This window comes from Coptis chinensis, chromosome 2, assembly GCF_015680905.1.
Source record: "Coptis chinensis isolate HL-2020 chromosome 2, ASM1568090v1, whole genome shotgun sequence".
Classification (NCBI taxonomy): domain Eukaryota; kingdom Viridiplantae; phylum Streptophyta; class Magnoliopsida; order Ranunculales; family Ranunculaceae; genus Coptis; species Coptis chinensis.
Window position 1 is genome coordinate 105,741,866 of NC_141457.1, and position 10,534 is coordinate 105,752,399.

Consider the following 10,534-nt stretch of genomic DNA (forward strand, 5'->3'; position numbering starts at 1 on the left):
TATTGGTCATACCTAAAATAGGTATGAACAATGATTATTCATACTCCAATAAGTATTAGTTCTTATTGATCATACATTATATTGAGGTATGAACATTGATTGTTCATATCCCAAATAAGTATGAACAATAATTATTTTTCATATATGAACAATTATTGTTCATATGGACATTGATTGTTCATACCCCCCAAATAGATATGAACAATGATTGTTCATACCCCAAATATGTATAAACAATGATTATTCATACTCCAATAAGTGTTCTTATTGATCATACAATATGTCGAGGTGTGAACAATGATTGTTCATAGCTCATGTTAATGTATGGACAGTGATTGTTCATACCCCAAATAAGTATGGACAATAATTATTCAAACTCCAATAAGTGTTCTTATTGATCATACATTATGTTGAGGTATGCACAATGATTGTTCATAGCTCATGTTGAGGTGTAAACAATGATTGTTCATACTCCAATAAATGTTTTTACTGATCATACATTATGTTGATGTATAAACAGTGATTGTTCATTCACCAAATAGGTATAAACAATCAACAATGATTGTTTATATGAACAATGAGTGTTCATAGCTCATGTTAATGTATGAACAGTGATTGTTCATATCTCAAATAGATATGAGCAATGAGATGAACAATCATTGTTCATACTATTTACACCGGGTCGTTTCGATTGGGCTGGGCCTTTTATTATTTCGTATCAGGGGTATACTTGACATTTCATCTACCCAAGCCGTTATAGGAAAACAAATTCTATGAAGATAATTAAAGAGATTTTACACTATAGAAAAGTCAGAAAGGCACTTGAGCTAGCTTTGAATTGTAAGTTTGTAATCGTAAGCTTGAAGGAAGGAGGTTTCCTGATCTTTAATTTGTTGCCTGCTCAAAAGAATAATCAATCTCTATCAACTTAGGTTCTGAACCTTTTAGTCCTCCAAAATTGCTACCAAATGGCACCCCTTTTGTATTGTATCCGGCTGGAACGTTAATTCCTGGAAATCCTCCAATGGCAAGAATAGGGGCAATATCAGCACCTAGAGTCACTAATGCATCCAACTTATTCTCCTTCATCAACTTCACCACTCCATCTTCTGACAGTTTCTTCAAATTCGTCACAACCTGCTTTTCCACGTCCCCAAACCCATTTGTTGTCTAAGATATTAAAAATATCTCCTGCCAAATTCATCAATCATTTCCTGAATACAAGTGATATGTTGTCAGTCTAGTGATCTTATAGTTGCTTGAATCTGAGCCTACAAGTTAAAGCATGTGTTGGTCTTACCAAGTCCGAGAATTTGTCGTTGAAGGCTATTATATTTGCCAATGATCTCACTGGAGAAGTTACCCTCTCCTCTAAATAAGCATTTATGTATAGCTTGAACTCTGTCACCAAAGCTAAAGCTTCACCACTCACAGTTGAATTCAGGATAATGTCTACATTGCTTATATTCATATTGTCTACCAGAATTGCACCGCTTGCCTTTGGGTACCTAGCCACCACGTGGGCTTTGGATCTGAGGGTCCGCAGTTCCCACCCCACTTAAGATGCTGAACAACATGAGACATGACCAAAGACTAATCAGCCTGCCCCCACGTGTTGTCACAGTGTAGTACATGTAGAAAGCTTTATATTAGTTTTCATGTATAGAGCGCGACCTGCGCTCAGATGAAGTACAAATGGAGCGCGACCTGCGCCTCAGGTGTGAGCGAGTTCCAGTAACTTGAGCGCAACCCGCGCTCGTCTCCAGTACAAACAGAGCGCGACCCGCGCCCCGTGTTTCTCAATCCACCGACTATTTTGTTTCTATTTGTTGCAACCTCTATATAAACCAAATTATAATCTCTTAGAATTCAATCAATTAAATATACACTGAATTAAATTGAATCCTCTGGTTCTACATGGTATCAAAGCCAAACCATTGAAATCCACTGCGTATTACAACCATTAATCAAACCATCCTTGAATCTTTGAATCTCAAACCCAAATTTTTTCCAAACCCTAAACCTAAAACCTAAATTTTTTGTTTTTTTCTGCAATGGCTAGATCTGACAACAATTCTTCCAACGTTATTCATCACCACTACACCCCACAAGACAACTCCGCGTTCCTAAAATCTATTTCATTAGATGAGTCCAACTATACCATATGGGCTCCTCTCATGCGGATGCGTATTGGAGCAAGGGGAAAGATTGGTTTTTTTACTGACGCAAAGGTTGAACCGAATATGAAGGTTGGGCAACAGATAATGAAAAGGTGAAAAGTTGGCTTATTGATTCTATGGAGATTTCTCTTATGAATCGATATATTTGTCTTCCTACTGCAAAAGACATTTGGGAGGCTGTGGAGAAGACCTTCTATGATGACTCTGATGAAACTCGAATTTTTGAATTGAATACGAAGTGCTTTGAAGCGAAGTAGAATGGGAGACCTATTCCTTTCTATTACAACGAATTGGTGGCCGTGTTCCATGAGATTGATCAAAGGGTGACCTCCCAGAATAACAATGTTGCAGCTGTAGTCCAGGACACGTCAACAATGTCCAGATTGTGGGTTCATATGTTTTTGCGTGGACTCGATTAGGAGTATGATAAGGTGCATGGAGAGATTCTTCGCAAGGACCCTAAATTTTCCTTGGAGCAAAGCTATGCTTACATTCGCAAGGTGCAATCGGAGAAACAGGCTATGGGGCGCTCTGTATCAACTGAATCATCTGTCTTGGTTGTTCATATTAAGACGATTACTCCACTCGGTTTCTCTGGTTCTTCACGCAACCCTAAAGGTAAATCCAATCCTTATGCAGATAAAAAGTGCAGTGTTTGTGGAGAATTAAGTCATAGCAAGGAGAGATGTTATAAAGTGATTGACTATTCTGATTGGTGGGACTTCGCAAAGAGGCCACGAAAGAATATAAGCAAGATTGCTATTGCTAATGCCGTGCATGGACATCCACATGCTTCGTCTAATGTAACTCAATCAGGTATGAATGGTAAGGTTATTTCGAATAGTACATGGATAATTGATTCGGGTGCATCTGACCATATGACAAATGACCCTAGCCTTGTGGAAAGTCTTAGAGCTTCATCTCAAACCGTTGTTTCTACTGCAGATGGCACTCCAACTCCGGTTAGCGGAGAAGGTTCTATTATGTTATCTAAAACCCTCACTCTTGAATCTGTCTTAGTTGTTCCATTTCTTGCTTATAACCTATTGTCTGTTTGTCAAATCATTCTAGCACTTACATGTACTGTGACATTCTATCCATCTTTCTGTGTTTTTCAGGACATTCTAACTCGACAAGTCCTTGGTTATGGTGTTAGAAGGGGGAAACTGTACTATCTAGATTTGACAGAAACTGGAGAGAAACAGAAGAATTCTCTGGGGCAAGCTAATCAGGTCAATAGGGTCGAGAATGCAAAAGAAGTTGTGTGGTTATGGCATCGTAGGTTAGGTCATCTTTCATTTAGTTATCTTAAGAGGTTGCAATCTCAGTTATTTTCAGTTGTTAGTGATTCTGAGTTTCATTGTGACATTTGTGAACTGGCCAAGAGCCACCGTATTTCATATTCACCAAGTCTTAATAGATGTCCTGTTCCTTTTATGAAAATTCACTCTGATGTTTGGGGTCCTGCCAAAGTTTCTTCTTTTTCTGGAGTTTGCTATTATGTGACTTTTATTGATGATTGCACTCGCATGACTTAGGTGTCAATACTGAAAAACAAAAGTAATATGTATGAGATGTTTACTAGGTTTTATAAAATGGTGGCGACACAGTATCAACAATCTATTAGGGTTTTTCCGTCTGATAATGGTGGCGAATTTGTGAATGGTCTCATGTCTGAATTTTGCCGATCAATTGGAATTCGTCATCAAACCTCCAATTCTGGTACCCCCCAACAAAATGGTTTAGCATAACAGAAGAACATGCAGTTGTTGGAAGTTGGAAGTTGTTCGTGCTTCTTTGTTTGGCATGAATGTACCTCGATTCTATTGGGGTGAAGCAGTGAAATCAACAGCCTATGTTATAAACCGTACTCCCTCACGGGTAATTGAGTTCCAGAATCCTTATCAGAAACTCCATACACTTTTGTCCATCCCATCGATGCCTAACTTGGAGCCTCGGGTGTTTGGATGTACAACTTATGCCCATATTCCACAACCAGATCGAAGTAAACTTGATCCTCGTGTGAAGAAGTGTATTTTTGTGGGTTATGCCGAGTTTCAGAAAGGGTATAGGTGTTATGATCCAATTACTGACAAGATGCATATATCTATTGATGTCTCATTCCATGAATCCGACCCGTATTACTCAGGGGGAGTTTTACAGTCTTCCCTTCAAGGGAGAGTGCGGTGAAGGAATCGATGTCTTTGGGGAATTGGAACACTTGGAGGAACGATTTGAAGTTCCTGAAGCAGAAATTGATCCTGTAGCAGCAGTAGAGACAGAAGTACATGATCCGGATGTATCTGAAACTGTAGTACAAGACATTTCCCCTTCTACATCAATAACTGAAGATCTTGATCAGAATGATCCGCCTCAGGTACCTCCTATAACCGTTAATGAATCTGTTGGGTTAGAAAGTCTTGAACCTAGACAATCACAAAGAACTAGTAGGGGAGTTCCTAAGAAACAATATAAACCAGACATCAAAGCCATTGCCAAATACCCTATAGCTAACTCTATGTTTAATCATAGCCTTTCTAAGTCACATGTACTTGTCATAAATCAATTATCTACTGTATCTATTCCTAGTAACATGCAGGATGCTTTGAAAGATCCAAAATGGAAGAAAGCAATGAATGAAGAATTGGAAACCCTTCAAAAGAATATAACATGGGAGGTAGTTGATATGCCTGTTGGAATAAAGATTGTTAGATGTCGTTGGGTGTTTACTATGAAGCTTAATGCAGATAGAACTATTAATAGATATAAAGCGAGATTGGTTGCCAAGGGATACACACAGCGTTATAGAATTGATTATGATGAGACTTTCGCACCTGTGGCGAAAATCAATACGATCAAAATTTTAATTTTGCTTGCAGCAAATAAAGATTGGCCCTTGCACCAACTTGATGTAAAGAATGCATTCCTAAATGGGAATTTGGATGAAAAAGTATACATGGATATGCCTCCAGGTGTGAAGAACCATCCCAAAAATGTTGGGAAGATGTGTAAACTGAAGAAGGTTTTGTATGGCCTGAAACAGTCTCCAAGAGCTTGCTTTGGAAGACTTACACAATCAATGAGAGTTTTTGGGTACAAACAGAGCAATTCTGACCATACCTTGTTTATCAAACACAAGGATGGTAAGATTATAGCTCTAATTGTGTATGTTGATGACATAATCGTTACAGGGGATGATCCGAAGGAAATAAATGAATTGCAGAAGTATTTGTCGGAAGAATTTGAAATGAAGGATCTAGGACAACTGAAGTATTTTCTGGGTATTGAAGTTGCAAGGTCTAAAAAGGGGATTTCACTCTCACAGAGGAATTATGTCCTAGATTTGCTTGCTGAAACAGGAATGTTGGATTGCAAACCAATGGAGACACCCATTGAGATGAATCATGGACTCGTCATTCATCCTGATCAAGTTCCTACTGATAAAAGAAGGTATTAGCGTCTTGTAAGAAGGTTAATTTATCTCTCTCATACTAGACCTGATATTGCTTATACTGTGAGTGTGGTTAGTCAGTTTATGCATTGTCCTAGTGATAAACATATGGATGCAGTCTCTCGTATCTTGAAGTATTTGAAAAAGGCACCTGACAAATGTTTACTGTTTGGAAAGTCTGATGTATTGGATATTGTCGGATACACATATGCAGATTGGGCTAGTGATAAAACTGATAGACGTTCTACATCAGGATATTTCACTTTTGTCGGTGGAAATCTTGTAACTTGGCATAGTAAGAAGCAGAAAGTTGTTGCCAGGTCGAGTGCGCCTACTACATAAATGCTCATTAGCCACGGTAGGTCAAAGCGTATATACCACTGTTTCCCTAATAACAGTGGCTAATAGTCATATGCCACGGTAAGAATACCTTTTCTAATTTCGGTAAAAGCAAATGCCACTAATCTCGTAAAACAGTGGTATATAGTATCTCATATACCACGGAACAACCCAATATCGCCTAATTTGTATTTTGATGTTCATATACCCTACCGTATCAACTAAAAAATGGCTAATGTTGTGCAAAAATATAACCATACCGTGGACAAAGTCGGTCTACCAAAAACCCCACGCCCAAAGAAAAATTAATATTTAGAAAGTAGGGTCAAAAACCTTATGTTGCTAAAACTTACTCTTTTCAACTTCCCAGACTCTCAAAACTTCTAACTTCCAAAACTCTCTCTAAAATTCTATCGGTCTCTTTTTTTTTTTTTTTTTTCTTAACTTCCATTATCCACTAGGGTTCTTCTTCAACTTCTATCGGTCTCTCATCGCCACCCGGTAAAAGCATGAGAATAGTAGTGATTTTATTCCTGACTCTCACCAATTCGCCATCGGTAATTGTTTTTGCTCTATTTAATTTCAATTTTGGCTATAAAGCAATTGTTTTTGCTTTATATCATTGGTAGCTGTTGATAGGGTTCACAAAAAAAATTCTTTCCAATTTGTCTTTGCAAAATTTGGACTCTAAAATTTGGAGATTTTAGTGTAAAAATTGCAGACTTTGTTATGGGACTTGAAAAAAATCAAAGAGTAGATAGATTATGTTCTGTTGTGGTTTAGGTTTAACTTTGCTTAATCTTTTCTTTTGATGTTTAAAAAAAAAGATTTCCCTCGCTATTGTTCTTCACCAATGTGTAGCCCAAACCGAAATAACAAGCCACCATTAAATTAGTTTGGTCTTGATGTAAATCTGATGTGCTTGGTCAGTACAATGTTTGTTACTTGAATCATATATTTCTTTAAATATGTTAGGAAGCTCAAGAAGATTTGGTGGAGAAACTAATTGCATAAAGAAAAATTATATAAACAAAAAGTAATCGAGTAAAATAGTAAATGTTAAAAGTCATATATGTCTTTGGTATCATTTGCTTTTACCCAATACTCTAATAGTAACACGATGTTCTATTCAATTATTATTTAAGAAGATTCTTTGAAGATTTGAAACATGTGGAACCATTATATGATTATTGAACCGTCTAGAGCCTCTTAAATTGCCATCGATGTGTTCTAATCTCTGTCAGTTATTATCATTCTTCTTCTATTGGTAATAGGTACTCATGGTTATGCCTATTGTTATTTGATGTTACCTACCTTTCTATATTTATGAATGGTTGCTATGATATGCAGGGACCAAGAAAGAAGATTCTCCTTTCATTGCGGGGGCGTTCCAAAGCGGTAACATTGATGAATCTTGACTATTGATAGTTATCGTGGTAACGGCTCCTTCCAGTAGTTGTACACCCTCGTTTGTAAGTGTCACTATTTTATTTAACTAACAATTGGTAATCTGATCCTGTAATTTAATGGTAGCGTTCATATGCCAGATTATTCGGTATTTCTTTTTTATTTTTTGCTTACCTACTTACCTGGATCTAACTAAGTAGATGTGTAATGTGTCGTCTCTATACGCACTGAAAAGTGAAACATAAACCCAGTGGTTTTGAGGTTATATGCAGGATGCAGTATGCTACACCAATTTTCTAGTTGAAAAGATGAAGGCTTCAAAGCATTTGTAGAATGTAGGTAACTTGGTATGCAAAGAAGATGATAAACTGGCAATTCTTTTGATAGTCAATGACAATGTACAAGAATCGACCACCTATATACTCACCAAATTACTCAGGCCAGTTCCACGGGTGTGCCTACCAACATCGATGAGGGTCAAGTACTCAAAATACAATCAAAGACCTAAGTCACGGAAGGAGTAACTTGGCTTGAAATGGACGTATAGTCTTGTGAATATAATGTAGATGAACTGATGGCCTAGTCCATTTTTTCTGTCTATTTTCCACCTTTGTGCTCATTTGGTTCTACCAAAATCATTATCGGTCTACAATGCATCAGCCCATGTACTGTCTTGAGCAGATAGATGAAAGCGGACATTGTTTTCCTTCTTACCGAGCCCGATAAAACTTGTACAATTAGGGGATCTTGCTAACCAAAAATCCTTTGGTTGATACTAAACTTGTAAAAAAGAGGTGGGGTGGGGGAATGTAAATATACTCAGCTATTAGAATCACTAAGTTATTCCTAGTAGGCTAGTACTTTCAATTGAATCACCTTAAGAAAATCGTTATTGTTTGTCAGAACTCCAGAAGGATTTGAGCGAATCATTCGAATAGATTTTGTATCACACTGCTTGCTGTGTGTTTAGTGCTTTTCTACCCCCAATATAGTAGGTGCATTGATCAGGTGTTTGCATTCCTCAAATTATAATTCACTGAACTGCTTGGGGATATTTTTCATTGAATTTCATGTGAGGTGCCAAAATTATATGAAATCCCATAGCAGTGTCTCGATGCGTCAAAATGTGGTCCAATGAAAGGTTTAGCAAGGTTTTAGCTCTCACCAAATACTTGCCTTTTAGTAGCCTAGTAAAACTTGTAATGGCCTGGTGATGGCATGTAGTTGCCTATATAATGGCCTGACAGTTACAATTTTTCTTAGTGGCTTAAGGTGTTTGACTAAAAGAATAAGATATGGAGACTGTTCTCATACATAAACTGGTTTTAGAAACTTATGCCTGTTGTTTTATTTTTAGTTTGTAAGTTTGCTTATTGTTAATTGATATATTGGCCTAGTGATGGCATGTAGTTGCTTGTATAGTGGCTTGGCAGTTCATGTTTATAGTTTTTGTTAGTGGCTTAAGGTGTTTGACTGAATGAGTAAGAGATGGAGACTGTTCTCGTACATAAACTGATTTTAGAAGCTCTTATGCCTGTTGTTTTACTATTAGTTTGCAAGTTTCCTTATTGTTGATTGATATATTGGGCAGGAACGCCTGGCTGATCGTGATTTGAACTGACAAATAGATAAACACGTACTCAACGGTAAAAAAATTACTAGCTTTCAATTTGTTGATTGTGTGTGTGTGTTTCTTTTGCAAAGTTAGGGTCTTGAATATTATGATTGCTAGGAATTTCTAGTATCAAGACTCTAATCTTAATGCGACACTTAACTATTTCATTTTAGTCTACCAAGTATCTAGGTGGATGGCTGGGCACATGTAAGGAAAGTAGGAATTTCCCCATTCATACGCCTAAATCCATTCCCACTTTACACTTTTGGCACCTTAGGTTGATTAGTACAAGGTTATATTGTGTGTGTTTGTATTTGCTTCAACCACCGATTGAGCCAAAATCTATGAATTGCATGATTTTATCTTGCTTAATCCTTTTTTTTTTTTCATGTGTATGTAGTACTTGTGTTTTGAATTTCGACATTGAGTATGGATAAGCCTTGGATGACTATGGATAGACTTTTCGATGAATCTGAGGGAAGGGGTCAAGTATTTTATAAAATGTGCTGGAGAGCATGCAGGCCCAGACAATCTTAATTTCATAAGATGCCCATGCTTTAATTGTGGGAACCACTTGCATCAGAGTTTGGACGATATCAGGGATCATCTGTTTCATGTTGGTTTTGAAAAAAGTTACAGAACGTGGATATGGCATGGGGAAAAGCCTCACAGTGGAAAGTCCCGAAGTGTTGACACGCATGAACCTCCATGTCAAGACTTTGATATGGAAACCCCATGTGATTTTGGGGACACGGTTAGAATGGTTAATGATGCATATGAGAGTTTCACGGGGAATCCTGAAAAGCTTTGTAAATTGCTTGAAGATGCTGAGAAACCTTTGTACAAAGGTTGCAAAAGCTTATCATCCCTTGTGGAATTGTTCAACTTGAAAGCCAGTAGTGGGTGGTCAAACACGAGTTTTACCAAGCTATTGAAGGTGTTGGAAAAAATGTTGCCGGATAATAACGAAATGCCACAATCCATGACCAAAGCTAGAAATATTTTGTCTACGTTTGGAATGGAAGTTCAAAAAATACATGCATGTCCCAATGATTGCATACTTTACAGAGGAGATGAGTACAAGGATTTAACTAGTTGTCCAACTTGTAGAACGTCGAGATATCAGGAAAAGAAGGGTAAAGCGCCTGCGAAAGTTTTGTGGTACTTTCCGCCTCTCCCAAGGTTTGCAAAGATGTTTCAATCTGCTCAGACATCAAAGGATTTGGTATGGCATGCAGATAGAAGAGTAGAAGTTGATGGTCAAATCGTCATCCGGCCAAATTCTCCAAAGATGGAAAGAGGTTGATAAAAGGTGGCCAGAATTCGCTAAAGATCCAAGAAATCTGCGACTTGCTCTTTCGACAGATGGGATCAATCCACATAGTAATCTCAACTCTAGGCATAGTTCTTTGGCGGTTATGTTGATCACTTACAATCTTCCGCCATGGTTATGTATGAAGAGAAAATTTACGATCGACAATGTTGATATCGAGTCCCCGGCAACCTGGTAATGATATTGATGTTTACCTTAGACCTTTAATT

The 10,534-nt window shown here is 37.6% G+C and overlaps 1 pseudogene; it reads right to left on the reverse strand.

Moving 5' to 3' along the window:
• Positions 1-885: 885 nt before the first annotated feature.
• LOC147520070 (putative amidase At4g34880 pseudogene) lies at positions 886-1,471 on the reverse strand (annotated as a pseudogene).
• Positions 1,472-10,534: the final 9,063 nt, after the last annotated feature.